We start from the raw sequence: 22,552 nt of genomic DNA, 5'->3' as shown, positions 1-22,552 counted from the left end.
AGAGGGAGGATGGTGAAGGAAAAAGGAGAAGGAGGGGCAGGGAGATGTAGCGAAAAGAAACTTAAATAAATTTTATTCCATTTCGGAACGCTTTGACAATAATTCAGTCCAAACCCACAAGCAAATAGCACCATCCCACTCATTCAGGAGAAACCCAAAAGCACTCTACTTTGGCTCTACCAAAGAGCTAAAGCTCAACCCCAGCAAGTACAACTAGGTGAGTACGATTACCATCACTATTCCACAAGCACTTGGACTTGACTGTTGAATAATGGTCTTTCTTTTTTCGTGCGTTCGATTCCCCTATGGCCCAATTGGTTGGACATTGTACCTTCCCTCCTTCACCATCCCAGCTCCTATCCTGCCCACCTAATTCATGCATATATGAAATAGTCATACTGCTTTACCACTTTCCCCCTAATTTTCTTTATCAGTACAAACCCACACAAGCCGAAATACCCCCTTACCATTACCCCCCTCCCTACCCACAAAATCATAAAAATCTTCATTTACAATCATGCGAATAATTACAGCTTAAGTGTGCTTTAATTCTCATATTTGAAAGATTATAGTATATCATTCCTCAAATACACGCCAGAATGCTATTAATTTACCACTGACCAGTTAAGATTAACTGAAATCACAGCATTAACTAAAATCACAGCATTAACTAAAATCACAGCACTAACTAAAATCACAGCATTAACTAAAATCACAGCAGTACGCAATGGTGTGATTTCTTCCAGGTGGCTCTTAATATTACGAATAAAATTGAATTAAAGACAGAGAGAAATCTGACATTTTTTTATTATGGCAATATTGCAGTGTTCACCTGGGAGAAACTTTCCCTTGTATTTTAATGCATTCAAAACAAATCCTAATAAACTGTCACTATCCTAGGTAACTGTTTCTAACCCTAATCTGGTATCATACTAGATATTTACACTGCAGAAATCACACATGCTTAGACACGCTGCTTAATCTCTAAAGCCCAGTTTTTGTGACATTTAAGCCAGGTACATAATTTATGTTTAATGTTAAAATAATTGGCGTACTTTTTAAATGTTATGAAGCCCAGTTATTATATGAAGTACACCAGATTGTAAACGTGAGTGATGCTCGTCATAGATTTTATGAGACTAGAGGTAAATCTCTCGAACTATCGATACCAACGATAGTCTAAGGCTATTAAGTGTACGATTTGGGCCTGATGTAACTCTCGTAGAAGTGGTTGGGGTAATCAGTGCGGCGCTTAATGCCTCTTAATCTGTGAAGAGTTAATAAGGCCCAGATACACAGACAAGTCAGCGAGTATTCTTTAGTTTATTTCAGTTTTGAATTAAGTATATTCATCTGGAAGCTGGATACACTTCTAGTATACATGTATCCTCTGTCACATAAATCTGTTGGCAATATACCAATATATTGATGCAAACTGAGGATATTCAGCAATAATAGTAACATCAAAAACATTGTTGGCAGTCAAGATAATCTTCATCAAGCTCTTACCACAGCAGCAATCCTCACAAGCTGTTTGTTGAACGCCACATCAGCAAAGTGGCCAAGATGCAACTCCCCCACTCGCACTTAGCTGTTACGGCCGAGGAAAAGTAATTAGAGACCACTAACAATGGAGTGCTGAAGTAAAGAGCATTACGTGAACGGTCCATGCTTGTCTGATTGTCTCAAGTAATTTTCACTCGTTGCACAAGGAACAACACAAAGGGGTTTAAGTCAGGCTTAATTATTATAGTTCTGAAAAACCTTCCGGTATTCCTAATATTTTGTAATTCTATTTCAAGGTAATTTATGTTTGAGATTTCCTTACGTGTGTTGTTGGGTTGTTGCACAGATTGCAGGATTGAGGGAAGACGCAACACTCACAACAGCAGTAACATCTAATTAAGGCAGAAATTAATTGGACCAAACGCAGCCCTTAAATACAGAATTTGAGTAAAATACACATAATTTGCAAATCAGCTTAATTAAAAGCATCCAAATGCCAAAGAAAAATCAAAGCATCGTTGCTCTCAATAAAGCACTTGATAAATTAATGTTCTCAGCGGTAGACATGTCAGAGGCGCCTTGTATACAACAGATGGCCGGACAAAAGTAACGAACAATAGTCGATCTGGCTTAAGCGACAATATTCAACGAAGGAACACTGAATCAGAGTTAGCAAATGTAAGCTTCAACAGAAGAAATAGAGTAAACAGCAGCAAACTCGAGTCAAAATAAAGAACACCGATAGCTGGTTCGACAATATCAAAATTTAATTTCAAAGCTCATTCAAGGGCATTTAACTTGCACTAGCTAACAGCATAGCAAATATCCCCACGAACCGCTGTAGTAGATGTTTTCTAAATGTCAAAACAATGCTTATATCAATATGATAACCAAACACTTGTCGTCCAAACACATAACGAGCGGCAGCGACTTTCATAAATATACCAAAATACAACACAAGCTGTAAAACCTGGGAGAAGTAGTAAAACGGTAAATATCCACATACACGACAACAGGAGCTGCTGCATCAACATAGAACAACAGCAGTAAAAGCAGCACTCTCAAGTGAAAGAGAATCTTAACCAAGACGGCATTTCACGACAACAACTCCATCTAAGTCCTATATAGACGTCAGCGGGATGATCCTTTACCATCTTTCATTTCAAGTTATGGTCCAAAATGTGTGTGTAACGGAAAAAGCACATATCTTTGAACTAATGGAAATGATCAAAAATGGTATTCAGAGACAATGTGTGTGTGTGTGTGTGTGTGTGTGTGTGTGTGTGTGTGTGTGTGTGTGTGTGTGTGTGTGTGTGTGTGTGTGTGTGTGTGTAAACAGTAAGCCAGAAAAAAGGTAGGTAGATGCGAAACATAAAGGTCAATAATTACGAGGAAGCAATGAACACGAGGTAGCGTGGAAAAAAAATATGCGTAACAAGGGAAATTCGGACAACAGACAAAAACATTGCAGGCTTTGAAAACAGCATCAGTTAAGGAGTGTGTGTGGCAGGAAATGCTTGGAAATACAACGAAATCGGTAAAAGCCACAAAAAATGGATGCTTTAAAAGTTAAAACAAAACAAGGAAAGCAGTCAAAAGTAAAACAAAACAAAAAAGTGTAGGACGCAGAGAAACCAATAAAAACTATAAGCATTAACGAAAACAGGAATAACAATGAATTGTAAGAAGCAGCCATGAAAACAAGGTTGAATCCGCAATAAAAGTCCAGAGAGAAATAAAAGGAAGATAACTGCAATAAAGCCGAAAGTAGCAATAAAATCACAAACAACACGGGTGCACCGCGGTGCTTACCTTTCCAGGTAATTAGACCTGGGAGTTAAAGAGGGACATAGTGTAGGTACGCGATATAGTGATCTACCTACTACTAAACGCAGGCAGGCAGGCAGACCAGCAGATTGGTAGGTAGGCAGGCATGGTTGTTAGGCAGGTCTGTTGTCACAGACAGGTAGGCAGACAGGCAGGCAAGTTGGAAGGTAGGTGGGAAGATAAATACGCCTGCTTGAGACTTGTTTCAGGTAACAAACCTGGGGAACGAGTCTCACTATGTCAACATGAACGTTTGTGACTAAATGCAACTCAGCAGTGACAACTGAAATCACAGCATTCAAATCACGGGGATGTGTTAACAGGAGCCGCAGTGACAATAGAGGAATGGGCACGGTGCATATATGAGTAGTGATGGTAAAGGGTATAAAAAGAAGTTATGAGGGAAGAGCAACATAAATAGGAAACTATTTTGCTTGGACTGTTAAGTTATACGTAATGATTGATATCAAGGTATGTGTTTGAATGAATATGCTAATGAAGATTTGGCAAATATTCTGCATATTATTGGGATAGTGGAAGGATAATGTGTCTATCATTTACGATGTTGGTTGGCTCGTTCTGAAGTATGCATTTGGATGGTGCTAAGCAGTAACTGTGAATATCACGTATGAAATGCATTTTGCCATGGCTTCGAACACTGCATGCATAGAGTTTTACACAACTACTCTGAATATGACGTATGAAATCGGTTATGGTTTCATACGTCATATGAGTGCCATGAATACTGCGTGAATCATGTTAGGCAGTTGTTAGCACAAGAACGTCACAAAGGAGGATGTAACTGCTGGAACCTTCCTACCGTTTTTCCACAACAAATGGCACTGAAAACAGATCGTAGTTTACCATTAATCCTCGGGGGTATCCTCCCTGATATTTATATAGCTTTAACCCGAAACTACCTGCAGTCGTGTCCTGCCTGCAGCTGTTGTTAGCTTTCTACAGTCCACTTGATCATAGGAACCATTCCCACGACCACTCTCGCTCACAGGAACCATTCCCACGGCCACTCTGGCTCACAGGAACCATTTTCCCGGTCACTCTCGCTCACAGGAACCATTCCCACGGCCACTCTGGCTCACAGGAACCATTTTCCCGGTCGCTCTCGCTCACAGGAACCATTCTGCCGGTCACTCTCTCTCACAGGAGCCATTTCCACGGCCACTCTCGCTCACAGGAACCATTTCCCCGGTCACTCTCGCTCACAGGAACCATTCAACCGGCCACTCTCGCTCACAGGAACCATTCCCACGGCCACTCTCGCTCACAGGAACCATTCCCCCGGTCACTCTGGCTCACAGGAACCATTCCCCCGGTCACTCTGGCTCACAGGAACCATTCCCCCCGGCCATACTCGCTCACAGGAACCATTCCCCCGGCCACACTCGCTCACAGGAACTATTCCCCTGCCCACACATTCCTTCCAAGTGCTATATAGTCATACTAGCTTTGAGCTTTTTCCTCAGAATTTCCTTTCCTCTCAAATTTCCAACGCATCCTCCGAATTGACAGTACGGTTTAATACTAAGTGTAATAAGTACAATTCGTGACTGCTAGGAATAGTACATAATTACACTTACTTGTGCCGTTACATTTACCTCCCCATATATTCTCCTCGTTTTCTGTTAAAACACTCGGAACTTTAGAATGAATTTTTCAGCTCAAGTCTATATGAACATGTTTTGAATATTAAGGATTTCTTTTTCAGTTTTATTAAACAAAAGAGATTTTTTGCAAAATTTGAAAATATCCTGAGTTGCTTTATAATGTATTGAAAGATTTTAGTTTTGTTTTATTAGTTTTATAAAATTGTAATATAAGTATAGCTATAGGTTAAGTAATAATTGTAATTAAGAAGCAATAAAATGCTTGTCCTCATACACTAAGAAGGTTAGGTTAGGTCATGGTTTTCTGTTCAGCTTTTCAGGTAAACTCAAATATTCACAATATTTTGGAGTGATTCTGGCGATTATTTGACAAATACGGTTTAATACTAAGTGTAATAAGTACAATTCCTGACTACTAGGAATAGTACATAATTACACTTACGTGTGCCGTTACATTTACCTCCCCATATTCAGAGGATGGGCTGCAAATTTCTTGCACCCTGTATTATCCCAGCTCCTTGTTTTCGTTTCCAGCTTCTTGTTCTCTTATCCCAGTTCTTTGTTCTCTTATCCCAGCTGCTTGTCCACGTATCCTTTGCAAGTTCTGCGTTGTCATACTGAATGGAATGGATTGTCATACTGGCTTAGTTATATCCACATAATTATCTTCACACTTAAGATTTGATAAAACCACAGAGAACACTTCTTAATACACGATAAGCCTACAGAGAAGACTTCTTAAGACGTGATAACCCCACAGAGAAATAGATGCTTGAAGGTGACCGGTCAGCTCCTGGTGAGCATCTAAGCTTTCACCAATAATACGTTTTACATCAGCTCTGTAAATAGTATACGGTAAACTATCAGGAGTTCACCATGAAATTATAATGTGGGAATACTGTGACATGAATGGATATGTGTTAAAAAACAGATATTAACAGTTCCTCGTGGTTTTGTCCCTCGTACATTGCTGCATCGTCCCTCGCGACCTCGTACCTCGCGCTTCTCGTTAACCATTCCGTGAAGCCGATCATAAATCGGGTGAATTTATATTAATTAGATGTTTCAACATCGCACAGTACTGTCACAATTTGTTATAAACTGATATATATATATATATATATATATATATATATATATATATATATATATATATATATATATATATATATATATATATATATATATATATATATATATATTCTTTCCTAAAACTCTTCTGTTAATTAATATAACACGGTCTGAATAATTCTTGTTTATTGATACTCGTAAATTGCCTTTGATATAATCGCTCTCTGTTCACTTTTTACGAATTAAAATATTTAATTATGTAAATGCACGTTTAGAGACATACCTTCCGGAACTAAATGCATTTTCATTTACTGTACAATTATATGAAATTCTAAAAAAGGCAATTGCGTTTGATTTATAATGCCAAAATTCCAAAAAGCTCTTGTTTTCGGTAAGCAAATGATCAACAGGTCCTCTTTCCCTCTTGATACATCAAGGGTTCCCCCATATAATATAATACTCTTTTGTATCACCCTCTTGAGTAGTCAGGGGTTCCTCCCATGTCATCATTACTTCTATAGTCCACTCTCAGACGTCAAGATCTTCCCTACGTCTTGTTTCATCTCATATTCATTTATAACACGCCAAGTGCACCCTCATCTCATGTTGCAAATGAACAGTCGAGACTCCTTGTTACTTTGACATGATCGCTAATCTTAAGAATATGTTACTGAAGCAATATTACTACAGGAAAATTTACATCGAAGCAACTCCTTTTGCATTACCAAAATCAGATATATAAAGTACTAGCCACAAAACTGTATTCCTGGCGACGGGGATTCCCATCTAGGGAGGAGCGAATTTCATGTATGTGACTGAATTTCCGTACAGAAACTCTCTCCAAAACACGATATTTGACTGGTGTGTGCATATTCTATAAAGTTCCCCAAATGCGTTCTTTCCCCACCACCTCTTCCACTCTGTTTCTCAGTGTACCCTTTCCTCAAGAAAATTCCTCTCCCCAAAATATTTAAAGTAACAACAAAGTTTCTACACTCTTACCATCCAAAATAAACAGAATTCTGTAACTCATTTTTGACAAGTAGCGACATGAACATATTTCTGGAATTTAGAAAACTTGCAAAAGAATGGCTAATAACACACACTATTAGTAAATAAATAAAATCCCCGTATTGCAATTATCCGCAGATAATTTTGCTTAAAAGTGCATTTCTACCTTGCAAATTTCAAAGTGACTTGAAAAAATAATTGTAGGGTTATATTCTGGAATTATAACCGAGATTATAATTCCAGGATATAACCCCAAATTATCTCAAATCATCATCCCTCGAGATTCTTCATGTTATGGATGAAATCCAAATTGAAGGCGATTATGTTGAAGAATTATGAATCTATTCTAAGACCCCATGGTTTAATAGATCAACACTTTAAACTGTCCATAATTTAGTTTGTCAACAACTGAGACTGAAGACAATGAGAAACTAACATGGTAAAATAACTGAGAGGGAAGAGCCAGTAAGGCTATATAGCACTTGGAAGAGAGCTCAGGACAAGGAGCTGGGATTTGAGGTGGGGATGAAGGAACAGTGCCCAACAACTTAGACTATCAGGGATTGAACTCCTACTCTGCAAGAAGAGAGATAATGAACACATCATACCCAGACGTAATGGTGCATATATATATATATATATATATATATATATATATATATATATATATATATATATATATATATATATATATATATATATGACACAACTCTCCTAAACACGAGAGTGAAGTATACAACTTTAGAACACTTTCCCACCAGGAGACTCGAACCCTCGCCAGCACAGAAGCCTTCTAGCAACTGGCATAACAGGTACGCCTTAACCCGTCCACCGGGTTAAGGTGGACGCTTTTAATCCACCGCTTTTAAGGGTCTGAGCAGGTGGTGGAGCGGGTTAAGGCGTACCTGTTATGCCAGTTGCTGGAAGGCTTCTGTGCTGGCGAGGGTTCGAGTCTCCTGGTGGGAAAGTGTTCTAAAGTTATATATATATATATATATATATATATATATATATATATATATATATATATATATATATATATATATATATATATATATATATATATATTATATATATATATATATATATATATATATATATATATTTATATATATATATATATATATATATATATATATATATATATATATATATATATATATATATATATATATATATATATATATATATATATATATATCATGTGTTTCATTTACCTGGGCACTTGAATTGAACAGCCCACCACACGAGCGAGAGGATGAATATATATTAACTTTGCTATGAGTATTCTTGTGGAAAAGTTCCAAAAGCATGTCTGGAACTGCCAGTTCCGTACCCTATATTTTTCCCTTTCAAATTTGGTGAGGCCTACCTCATGTGCCTGGGCCTCCAACTACAGACACTCACAGACTCTTATTAGTATAGATATTTAAATGCATCTTCTGTGTCCGTTTCTATGTCTCTCTCTCTTCTATTTCTCTTTACCCCCCCCCCCCTCTCTCTCTCTCTCTCTCTCTCTCTCTCTCTCTCTCTCTCTCTCTCTCTCTCTCTCTCTCTCTCTCTCTCTCTCTCTCTCTCTCTCTCTCTCTCCCTCCTTCTATCGTTCGCCTTCATCACATTATAGAAAAAAATCGAAGTTCTCTGGTTGATAGCGTGTTGCCTTCATCCATCAGAAATAATGACTCCCCCTGAGTACAATTTTTACTGGCCTCGGCGGAGCTGTCTCATCGATCTGTTAAACCTAATGACATTCTCCTCGCTGTAATGTGTATTGGAAGAAAAAGACGTTTATAATTCGTTATTGTTGTGTTTGTGTAAGGCCAGAGGTTTGTCGGTGATAATACTTGTATAAAAGATCTGACAATTCATCGTTTAAATTGATTGTTCGCATGGCGACTGTGGGGGGTGGGGGGTTTGTGAACAATATATGGTTGGTTGAACCAAAAAAATGTAATATTTTTTTTCCTCGACGGCCATCAACTTTAGTGGCCTCAACGACGACAGGATGTTGGTGGCTTGTCAAAGGTTTTCCCTGCCATTGGTGAGGTTTTTTTTGTCAGTTGTATTTTGAGCTGGATCACTATTTCGACATTTACAGGTTTAGCATGTGGGCGATCTTTTGGGTTCCTTACCCTGTGAGTGAAAAAAGTTTCTCATTTTTTTCTACATTGTGGCATGTTAAGCTTTCTGAATTATTTTTATGAAGATCTCGATGAGATCTACCCTATGGTGCCTGCTTCGCATTGTTGTTCGTCTTAAAATCCTTGACATTTACTGGTATGAGATTTAACGAAGTTCTGTGATGGTTTTTTATCGATATGGTCCAATCTGTTTCTATAACTAATATGTAATGCACTGGTGAGGTGTCTGTGATAAAATACATCTTGCCAGATATGTTCGCACCAGGGATTTGTACAGATGAATAATACTTGCCCTTTCCTTAAAGTTAAAGCTACGTTTGAATATGAGTAATTTCTTTTTCACACCGCTATGCTCGTTTATATATATATATATATATATATATATATATATATATATATATATATATATATATATATATATATATATATATATATATATATATATATATATATATGACTGAAAATTCACACCCCAGAAGTGACTCGAAACCTTACTGCTAGGAGCAACGCAACTGGCAGTATGGGTTCGAGTCACTTCTAGGGTGTGAGTTTTCAGTCGCATATAGTCCTGGGGACCATTCAGGCGTGTTCGCATATATATATATATATATATATATATATATATATATATATATATATATATATATATATATATATATATATATATATATATATATATATATATATATATATAATATATATTTATATACACACACATACATACAGAGCCCATATTCTCTGGGCTTGTCATGGGAGTACCATGTGTGCAGGTTCGAATCCTCCTTGTGGCACCTATTGGTTTTCTCGTTGATACATCACGATAATGTGATTGGAAAATGCAATGGAAAAATACTTCATTATTAGCTTTTATTGTCTCCTATACTCACCCATCTCTCATGTGAGGAAGGGGTGTTCCTTATCTCATACGAGAACTGTGTGTTCCTCGTCATCTCTGTCATAAAGAACTGTTCTTCATCTCTCATACGAGTACTGTGTGTTCCTCATCTCTCTCATGCAAGGATTGTGTTACTTATCTTTCGTGTGTGGGCGTTATAACACGTTTACCATAACCAGCAATCACGTAAACTGTATTCTCGTTCACCAGCCCCAAAGTAAACACTATTAATGATACCGTAGCATGAGAACATAATACCATACAGTGCAAACTGAAAGCGACAAGGAAATTTCCTTTTATGACTTGATTACTTTAAGAAGCTTGGATGATTGCATGAGATAAATCTTAGAAGGTACGTACCCTACAGTACCTTCTTTGTGTACCTATTACAGCCACTGTATGACGTAATTGCTTAATATTATCTTCTGACATTTAGTGCTGCGTAACTATTGCTGTAATGGAAGGTTATTAAAGGTTTATCACGCAATCTTATTTTTTTTCATAACGTGACATTTTTTTGCATTCGTAATCATCAACCTTTTTTTTTACGCTAGATACGAGAGCTGGAAATGTGTGAGAGAGATTTATCCATAGGTGATACACATTTTCATGTGACACGTAACTCACAAAATTGCCCCTTAATTGACGTATGCCACAAAAAGCTCTTGTGTCATGTCATACACGACCATCATGTGGTGTGAGTCACCTTTCATTTCTGGTACATTTAACACACGACTCCCGTTAACATGCTTTGCAAGAAGTTTTGAGTACATGGTAAAAGTTTTCCCATTGATGAGTACTCACAAGTTCTTACCAACATAAGAAACTGCTATGGAATATTTGACATCGTGTTTTGACGTGACTAGCTTTTTGTGTGTTCTCTTGTTGGTCATCGTCAAAGAGGGAGTGTTGGGACAAGTCATCAGAAGCTGTCTTGCATGTTGGAATTTTATGCACCAGGCAAGTGCCATTTTATTTATTCATCTAATATTGATTCTAATGATTTACGAGTTAGTTAAACTCTCCAACGGTCCCAAGTTAACGGCCTTCCAAAGTTACGCATTGTTGAGGATTAATTGTTTGTCATTTATTGCTTCTATATGTTACACTGACCTCTGAACACCAATGTCCCTTGATTCTCATAGGAGATAGTCTCTGGTGTATCTTGCAATTCCTGTATTTGATGGTGTATTTTCAGATTTTAACTTAGGGGTTCAAGTCCATTTAGGGAAGGCATTTTGGTTTGGGACATCTGTCATAGCATAATTCTCAGTATTGATTTCTCATCCACTATCTTTAGGTAAAATAGAGAAAATAAATTAAAGTAGAATAAGATGCCCCATTATGTTTGGTATACTTCTAGGCTGCTATGTCGAACCTCATCTAATGTTTCAAAAACGAAAAGCACAGGAGGTATGTTGGTGCCTGGAGATTATACCGATGAGCTTAGGGTGTTTCCCTACAATAAACATGGAATCAAGACGGGTTTTCTCATCTTGCCTTATACTTAACGGTTTCGATATTATGAGTGTATCGTCCAACCTGTCTGAGTACCTAAGAGAGATGAGACCACTGAGGTCTGTAGCTAAGTTTTGAAACCTTATCATCAATTCATTTATGATAAAACCTAACTTTGTGATGATTTTCCAGCACACGTATTGGACTCAGAGTTAACAAGACATGAATGTATACCTTTCTCCTGCCCTTCCTTCACATTGTTTACATTTCTCCACTACGACCGGGAACTTGGCTGCCTCGCTCGCCCTTTACGGCAACTTTGCTCCTTCCTGCTTCATGCGCTAACCGATTTTTATCATCCCAACACAGCACGCAACAGCTCTCCACACGAACGTTCGAGAGTCCTTGCCGTGGTTGCCTTGCCCGCTTCTGGCTGCTCCGGCACAAAATGCAGCTATATTTTTACTAATATATATATATATATATATATATATATATATATATGTATATATATATATATATATATATATATATATATATATATATATATATATATATACATATATATATGATATATATATATACATATATATATATATATATATATATATATATATATATATATATATATATATACATATATATATGATATATATATATACATATATATATATATATATATATATATATATATATATATATATATATATATATATATATATATATATATATAAACTTAACATAAATGTTATTAACTCCATATTTCTTGCAGGATAAATCAATGCCATTGTCTTTAATATGCGAAAGTTATACTTTCGCAAATTACAAAGTTTTGAACATATTCGATTTTCAGATCTGATTGCCGTTGTCGGACAAAACTGAATGGGAAAGTTCAACAAAATTTCATCAAGAAAATTCAGGGTTATTCTTAATGAATCAATGTCTTTGTAAAACACAAAGAGACATACAGACAAACAAACAGCTAATTCATTAATTAATTCTACAAACATTCAATAAACATCATTCATATATATATATATATATATATATATATATATATATATATATATATATATATATATATATATATATATATATATATATGTATGTATGTATGTATGTAAATGTATATAAATAATATATATATATATATATATATATATATATATATATATATATATATATATATAAATAAATATAAATACAGTATAAATAACAATTGTAATATTCATTTATATATATAGATATATATTAGTATATTTGGGAGCAGTCTCTCCCGTAGCCACATATTATTGAATGTGACCGAAAGGGTGAGATCACTGATTCTAGCGCGAACCTTCTCTATTTTCTTTACTTTTTTTTTCTTGAGAACGAAGTTGAAAAATTAATTCTCCAAAAGTTAATTTTTACTTAAAAAATTGAACTACTGCTTATTTTACTTCTAAAGGGTTTAAGCTAAGATATGCGTTTTGATAAATCCTGTTAACATTGTCAAAGGCAGAGTTCTAATGATTATAAAGTTTCTTGTGGTTGATTTATACCCAAGGATTAGGTGAAGAGGCTGAGGTAAAAGTGAAGCTCCTCACTGGTCCATTGTATCTTATCAATCTCCTGTTTGCATGATTACTGGGTCAGTATGTTGTATGTTCCGTCGTGTTCCTGAAGTTGGCAGAGTGTAATTTGTTGCTAGTTGCCTAGTGATATATAGCTTGGCTGCTTGATGTATATTGCCGCACTGATGTCCAATCTTCTATTGTCCCTGTATCTGTCGACTATTTTGGTGTTGTTTGTCAGGATATCTCCGGTGATAGTCTGGTTTTGTATAGAGATTATATGTTCCTTAATAGGGCCTTGCTGCTTGTGCACCGTTAGGCGTCTTGAATGGGATGTTGTTGTCTTGCCTATGTATTGAATTCGTTGAGGCTGACAGTCCCCAAGTGGGCACGTGAAGGCATAGACGACATTCCTCAATTTCAATGGGGTTTTGTTTGGTGTCAGGGGCGTTCTTCATCAGTAAATTGGCAGTATTTTTAGTCTTATAGTATATATAGTATTCTTAGTATATAGTATATAGTATAATAGTTCAATCTCCTGGTTGGAGTCAGTACGAGTCACACCCATTTATTATTTCTATGAATTATATTTTTCAGGACACTCACTTCTGTTTCATGGGCCGTGGAGAAGGTCACGTAGAAATTAGTAATTATTTAAATCCGTACTCAAGGTAAAATTCACTAGGAACATATTTTCACTATGGGAATTTTAGCCTTGTCGAGAAACTAAAATCTACAGATATTGACGGAGTGAGCATTTTTTAGCCCGACAAATGATAAATTGTTGGTTTATGAGAACATGACGTGTGTGGTGATTACATTTCTTGTATAATCGCATGTACATTCGTGTTAGAGCACGGCCCTTACGTTGTGTATTTTGTCTATTAAAGTTTACATTTTCAGTTGAGTGGCGTAATCATCTATAAATTCATCATTTTCATGTATTGTGTCTAACTTATGCTGTTGTTGGTATGCCCGTGAGGCTTCTATTGGATCATAGAACCTGTTCGATCACTAGATAGTTGCAAAGCCTAACCACGGGATTACAGACATTTCAGTTCCGTCTATCTTACATTGTAGGTTTATTTCTGGCTTATGTACTAACACTCGCAATGCGTATGCGAAAACCAAGGGATAGAAAACCGGGGTCCAAGAGCTAAAAGCTCGAAACTGCAGGCAAAATAATACATACTAGTAGTAAATACAATGTACAAGTACACAAGCACATAGTAAACAAATGGACAAAGGTTCTGTTGGTCTTCTTGCATTTTGGTAGTCATTTGTCTGTGTTGTTACCCACCAGCTGGCCAGATGGTGTACTGTAGTAACATTTTGGTGGCAAGCTGCGTTGATGCCCGGCTCGGGTGATGCCCGGCTGAGGTGATGCCCGGCTGGGGTGATGCCCGGCTGGGTTTAAGTCGCTAGATGGCTAGCAGGCTTGCTAGCAAGGTTGCCGGTTGGCTTTGTTGCCAGATGGCTATTTGGCTTGCTAGATGACTTGACTTGCTGTCTTACTAGCTTGTTAGTTAAATGATTGGATGGCTAGCTAGATGGCTGGCTGGCTAAATGAATAGCTGGCTGGCTGACTTGCTAGCTAGATGGCTAGCTGGATATTGGCTTGCTAGTTAGATGGCTGGCTGGCTAAATGAATGCCTAGCTTAATGAATGGCTGGCTGGTTTGCTTTCCTACTAGATGACTGGCTAAATGAGTGAATAAATGACTGGCTGGCTGGCTGGCTGGTGTTATCGATGGTTGACTGGGTACGCAATGGACATGTATTGCTCTGGGCTTACTGTTACTCTGTCAAATGTTCGGTGGTGAAGCTTGTCAATAGTGGTGAATGGGTTCACAGCATTTATTATATTGGTGAGTGGTTGGTTGTGCAGGTGGTGGGTGGTTGAGAGTAGTGGTGGTGAATTGTTGTGTTTTGTGGTAGTTGATGATCGTGTGTAAAGACAAGTGTGGTGATGTGTCATGTGTCATGACACGTGATGTGTGATGATGGTGGATGATAGTTTTGGATGTTGACAGCGATGCTTGGTGGTCGAGTGTGGTGACAGTGGTGGATGTTTAACATCCACATCATGATATCCACCTGCATACTCGCTCGTATCTCTTTATACCAGATGAAAATGAACTTTCACTGTCCCCAAATTCTTTTAAATTTTCAACTTTATGTACCAATTTCTCCTTCGCAGTTTATTTAATTTAATTGAAAGCATTGATCCACCGTGTCTCCCAGCCTGCGGTTTGTTATTTATTTTGGTCAACAATGCAGGTAGTATTTTATAGAACATAGCTCCCTAAGTAATCCAGAAGTGTTTGCTTGTGGCATTCACCATGGAATGTATATCGATGTGATTATCCTTCCGTGCATTTATATTATCTCTGCTTCTGACGATTCTACGTTTTACATTTGCCTAATGTATTTGGCCAATTATAACAGGAAAATTGTCTGATAACATTAATTCAACATTATTCCTAAAGAAAGAACCCAAGAAGCATAGAGACAATTCGTTTTATATTCACTGATTTAACCATTTCAGTAATAAATTATAATAATTTAGTTTTCAACAAAACTCGAAATGATCCCTCAAGGATTCGAATCTAGGTGGCAAGGGCAGCAGTCTAGTACTTTACCCACTGAACCAATGATAGCGCCATTACGGCCTCCTTGCATCCAACACCCCACAACTTTGGTGGAGAATGGACACCGTTATATCATTAAATCCTTGAACATGCTGGGAACGCACTTAGTATCACGTATTATATATGAAGCTCAAGCGAGTTCGATTCTTTGTAGGATCATTTTAAGTTCTGCCTAAATCTGACGCTTGGGGATCATTCAAGTTTAGCTCGCGCTCATAAATCAAAATTAAAACACGCTCACATATGTTACGGGCTCACCATAGCGCGTGATACATGGAACGTTTTGTTCTGAGCAGCTGAATCTAAAACAACAACAGCCTACATATGTTTTCAAGGTCAGACAAGCCTAACTACAAACTAATACGAATCGCGAGTGTCTTCAAACTCTATCTTCGACTTCCACAAATACTACAATGACTGGAAATATGACAAAGTCAAGAAACTCTCTTTGGAAGGTAAAGTCCACAATGACTTGACAAAGGGCAAAGTCAGTTACTCCTCTTCAAACGTTAAACAAACTATAACTGAAATATCTAGCAAAGTCAGGAATTTCATCTTAATTGTAAAGTCCACAAACCATGAAATTGTACCACGTCCAGAATCTCTTCTGCCGAGGTAATGTCAACATAGGCACCTAAATATGTCAAAGTCCTCAAACGGCTCAACTAATAATATAAGTCACCTTACCACAATAGTTACAATTTACGTATCTTTTGACTTTTGTAAACTCCGATCCACACAAATAATAATCCTCCTTACATACTAGCAAGAAGTCAATATAAATATATATATATATATATATATATATATATATATATATATATATATATATATATATATATATGCGAACAAGCCTGAATAGTCCCCAGGACAATATGCAACTGAAAACTCGCACCCCAGAAGTGACTCGAACCCATACTCCCAGAAGCAACGCAACTGGTATGTACAAGACGCCTTAATCCACTTGACCATCACGACCGGTCGTGATGGTCAAGTGGATTAAGGCGTCTTGTACATACCAGTTGCGTTGCTTCTGGGAGTTTGGGTTCGAGTCACTTCTGGGGTGTGAGTTTTCAGTTATATATATATATATATATATATATATATATATATATATATATATATATATATATATATATATATATATATATATATATATATATAGGATAGAGTACCACCTCTGGCTGGAAGAAGGGGGACCCATAGCCTCGGAGGAAACCACACATAACGCATTGGAGGGAATGTAGGTCCCCTCCAATACAGTTTCTGTGTGCTTTTCTCCTACCACCCCCTTCCCTTTATATATATATATATATATATATATATATATATATATATATATATATATATATATATATATATATATATATATACACAAAAATATCCAGAGTTCACACACTATACGTGTGACCCCCTACAACCCAGACAGAATAGTGAGGCAACTGCTGGCTTACACTACTGGTCATCTCACAGTACCAACACTGCACATAATATATAACTAAACATGGAGTACAGAAAACTGAAAAAATACTGTTACGTATATAGACACCTTGGGAACATGCGCAGAGGTTAAACTACACAAAATTAGCATCATACAAGTATGTATATACAACAAACAAGAAGCTTACCTCCCGCACCGGGTTGGTTGTACTGACAGACACACACAGGCAAACGAAGAGGGGGAAGGGGAGTGACAGAAGCATTAGCACAGAGTACAAAACTCACACACAACACATCAATACATATAATAATAATAATGAAGCAAAATACCGAACAATAAACTAGAATACACGTGAATAACAATGATATTTCAACTACTGCAGAATGAATTACATTGTAATTGAGGTACCTTGACTCTTAAAGGTATGACCTCAGCGTGCCCAGTCTGAACTGGTTAAGCTGGATCATGACAGACGTTCCACAACCATTGCAAGGCCTTTACGCAGCCTACCATTACTTTAGGTACTGTCAGGATGTCACCATCCTCTGACGTTCTCCATCGGTGGCGTGACGTGGTGTGTCTTCGTGTCCTGCTTGTTTTCCCATCCTCAGTTGACGCCACAGGTAAGAGCTCTTACGATTCGCGAATAATAATTGAGGCTGTGAAAAGCTAGCATCTCGCTGGCATCTTATGGCTGTCTGAGAGGCGACGATTCAACCGACTTCACCGCACTTGACTTGTGTGTATACAGAGAATGAAAGCAAGGGCTCTCGTGTGAATGTGTTCCCTCGTTAATGCACTAAAGGAAATTCCGTACGTATTTAGTTGAATAGGAAGCAACTGGAATTGTGGGGATGGAACGAGAAGTATCTTCTATATATGTATCAAGCTGTGTCCAAGGTTGGAGGCCAAACGCTTGGGGCTAGTATCACACAACTTTGCAGGGACAAGGGTCTAGGGTTACGACACAGACATAGGATGGTCGGCAGTTAAATGCATTAAGAAATATTAGCACTTATAGACTACACCTTTATGCTATTTTAATGGAGTTGTGTGAAATATTTGGTGTTTCCGAGAGGTGTTAGTCCTCAGTAATATAGTTCATCAGTTATTTCAGTGCTTCTTAATAAATTCTCTGCGAAGGGGATGAGGGGGACAGAAGAGAGAGAGAATGAAGGGTAAAGGGTAGAAAGAGGAAGGGAAGAGACCCGGGTGAAGCCGGGCACCCCTTATATTTATATTAATGGATTTATAATATATATGTAATATATAAATATAAATGTCTGTATCATAGGTTGGAGGCTACATGGGTAAGAGAATGGAAAAAGGGGTAGAAAAGAGAGGATAAAAGGAGGGATAGATGGGAGTGATCTGAGAGAGAGAAGGAGGGGGGAATGGGGGGGAAGAGAGGAAAAGTAAGGAGGAGAAGGAAACTGAGGGGAAGGGGAAGGAAAATAAAGAGGGGGATGTTGAGGAGAGAAGGGAAAGAGGAGAAGTGGGATATGGGGATCGGGGTTGAGCTAGACTACCCCGGGCACCGCCGGATACCCCTTCTAGTAAGCGAGAAAAAACATTGAAACAGCTAAGAGAAAAAATAAGAGAAACTGTATTGTAACATGTTATGATCTTCAATCATTTTATAACATTATATATTATACACACACACAAATCACAATAGCGTGATATATCAAATGAACAAATCCACACGGACAATGATCCTAGTGAGGGCAGTAGCACTCCAGGTTGCAATTATTTTGACCATGTAGTGGTACAGTTGACTAAGGCGCATCTGGGAACATCTCGTGCATAAGTTCGAACCCTCATCATTGTCCTTGTGGATTTGTTCATTATATATCAATTCTCATTGAGGCTAAGCTGACGAAGAAGCGATACAGGAAAACGTTAGACGTGTTGCAAGCTTATCAGTCTTACTAATGAAACTAACAAATATATTAATTCTCGTTTTCATGAACCGGAAATTTGAACTTTGGACTATCGAGGTACCCGAGAACAACTACTGACCTCGTAAAGGATGCATCCCCACAATAGATGCTTAACACCCGGGTAGTTAGGTGATGGCTCTGTTCACCTGAGAGCCATCAGGTGAAAGGAGACTTGTCCAACTATTTCTGTCCTGGTTGGGGATGGAATTTGGTTTCCTCGATTGTGAGGCGAGGATGTAGACTACTTTGCTACAAGACAGTAATGTGTACATGTCAACGTATCGCTGCTGTAGTGGCTGACATAGTGAAGATATGTTAACTTCAGTATATTTTAAAGATTGGCAAATACCCTCATTAACTCTTTGGTAACGACCCATTTCACTAGCTCCTAAAGTAACGACCCATTTCACTAACCCCTACAGTAACGACCCATTTCACTAGCCCCAACAGTAACGACCCGTTTCACTAGCCCCTACAGTAACGACCCGTTTCATTAACACCTACAGTAACGACACGTTTCACTGAAAGACCTGACAACGCCCTTTTGTCAAAGTAATACTCTCAATGTGTACAGAGCTTTTATTCTCGTTTTAGGAAGATACGGATAGAGTGAAGACTGGAAATAATCTGAAATAGTGTCACGGTAGTGATGATGTCACGCTAGTGACGATGGCACGCTTGTGTGGATGTCACTAGTGTTGTGATAACCATGACACAAGGATCCAAATTCTCTCAATGAGAAAAAATATTGGTTAGGTTCAATCAACCGTGTGCACGCGTGCTAAGCCAATATCTCCTCTTTGTATTTTAAATATTACATTGATATTTTAATTGATACCGACGTCACCTACGCACATGTCTCCATTGATTGACGTCACCTACGAACCTGTCTCCGTTGATTGACGTCGCCTACGAACCTGTCTCCGTTGATTGACGTCGCCTACGCACATGTCTCTGTTGACTGACGCAACCCTCTTCAATTCCATCAGCTGTCTGCTTCTGAATATCTACCCCCTGTTATTTACCGTAAAATAATAATGAGTATCGAATATTCCACTTTTCTATTTTCCATGGATGATTGTTCATGATTTTCATTATAATTCCCAAATACTTAATATTGTGCCACTATTCTTTTGTAATATTTATGATTTTTTTAATTTTTTTATTGGAAATTTATATATTTAGGAAATAGAAAGTTGGTAAAAGTGACACTTGATATCTGTCGCAAATGTTAGACTCGGAAATAACTGCCATTATTGCCACTATTCACCTCGTTGATGCTGGCTGACCTCATTAACGTAGTGACCTCGTTAGCATAGGCGTACCTCGTTAATATAGGCATACCTCGATATTACAGTCGGTTCTAGTTAATGCTGCTCTTCCTATAACACAACCGTATTCTGTTAGCAGAGATCAACCTCTTTAGCACATGCTTACTTAATAGGCTGCATCATCCAATTTAAACAGCTTTGTTAATGGCATAGCATATTTTGTTTTTACTCTAAAGTTGCAACGTCAATTTGCAACCATTTATTGCCGAATTTTCTTCGATTTCTACTGAGCAGTTTTTAAACACCAATCTCTCAAACACCAAACAAGATCTCTATTCATGTACTCAAGAATTTTCTGTATTATTTTCGACTGTAAATTTTGATTAATAAATAATAAATGATAAGATATAAATAGTTCAGAGTAAAAGAAAGATAATGACAGATGGATGAGTAGAGTGAGAAATATTTTCAGAAAAGTTAGATGATGGAACTGGGAATTAACTTTAAAGGAATAAATAATATTTTAGGCTGAGAGAAGATTAAATTTACTGGCTGCGGGTGATAAATGAGATGGTATTTTTTTTTCCTTTTTCATAAGACTAATTAAAGAGGACGACGCAACGACCTTCTTTTGTGAAATACGATGAGGTTCAGGCGGCTTGTGGACCCGACAAGGGACCCGCTTTAAGGACCTGACGTAGAGATTAGACCACCAAAGTCGACGCAGGACCCAATGCTGTACCCGCCAGTAACTAACTTGGACAATAACTAGCGCCAACTAGCTCTAATACAATAGCGCCACGTAGCTCTTATGCAAGAGCGCTAATAACTAGCACCACGTAGCTCTTATACAGGAGCGCCAATAACTAGCGCCACCTAGCTCTTATACAAGAGCGCCAACTAACATCTATTCAAGAGCGCCAATAACTAGCTTGGGCAGACTATAATGTTCATTAAACTCAGACCCAAGACTAAGGTATTGACAAATGTATACAATCAAACCGGAGTAGAAATTATGAGTAAGACTTTTTTTTTTTACAAAATTGGAAATCCTGGAAAAAGACGGAAAAGAATTTTCCGCAATGCGGTTACTTTGAAAGTTAACTTTGCAATTAATGTGAAAATAGTATTGTAAGCGCTTTGCTCGGAGCAGCGCTATGATGCTGGTAACTGCGTTACTTGGTAATACATTGACATTAGCTACTTACTAATGTGTGGCCTCGGTATACAAGTATACAGTCTACCGACAACTATATGCGAATACATATACTCACGCATACTTTTTCATAATATATCTTTTAAATATGCAACGTATTAATTCCCTGGATGGAGAATATTAATTGTCTTAAATGCGTCAGAGTAGATTTGGATCATTAGTTGGCCGATTGGACAAATAATCAGCTAGTTAGCTAATTACTCGGCGATGTAACCAGGCATCCAGTGAGCCAGCTATTGCTGTAGTCATCTCGCTCTTTCGAACTGGCTATGCATGTCCCAACAGTGTCAGGAACTGATGAAGTTCCAGCTCCGTGTTAAACTTTGGTGAAAGGGAGAATGGTGGGGGGAGGGGAAGGAGGTTGTGGGTGATTGAGAAGTGTAACAGCCACGTCAGGTGTCCCATTTCATGACAGGTTTAGGCTTTAGGTCAGCAGGCGACAAGAGTCAATATCACGCGTTGGAACAACTGCTGGTACCGCCAGTTGTGAGGTGACCTCAGGGGTATCACCGAGGTGGCGAGTTGTTGCTTAGGCGGCTTCAGTCCAATTACCACTTTCTGAGAGCTGTTACCTCCGCTATAACTACTTCATTTATGTTTGGGCTTGTTAGGTGGGGGGTCGCTACGATTATACTGAATGGTGCTTTGGGGTTGCTTGCTTGTTTGTGACAGGGGTTTGCGCCCCTAAGTCAACCCTTTTGAAAGTGTAATGAGTTTACATGTTACCTGCGCCAGGTACAGCAAGATGGTTGCCCTGACAATGGCAGTTTATATTTCTGTTCTTTCTCGTTATTCCGGCGAGTTGGATCGTGACACGATAGCCAGAACCAACATATCTCAATGACTCATTATGCTACATGCTATAGCCACTCCTCCCCCTTCCTACCACCCGTTTCCGGTAACTTGTCAGATAGTTCCCCCCCCCCCACCACCACCACCACGTT

The sequence above is a fragment of the Procambarus clarkii genome, chromosome 26 (genome assembly GCF_040958095.1).
Source record: "Procambarus clarkii isolate CNS0578487 chromosome 26, FALCON_Pclarkii_2.0, whole genome shotgun sequence".
Lineage (NCBI taxonomy): Eukaryota > Metazoa > Arthropoda > Malacostraca > Decapoda > Cambaridae > Procambarus > Procambarus clarkii.
Note: the sequence above shows the minus strand (reverse complement) of the source record.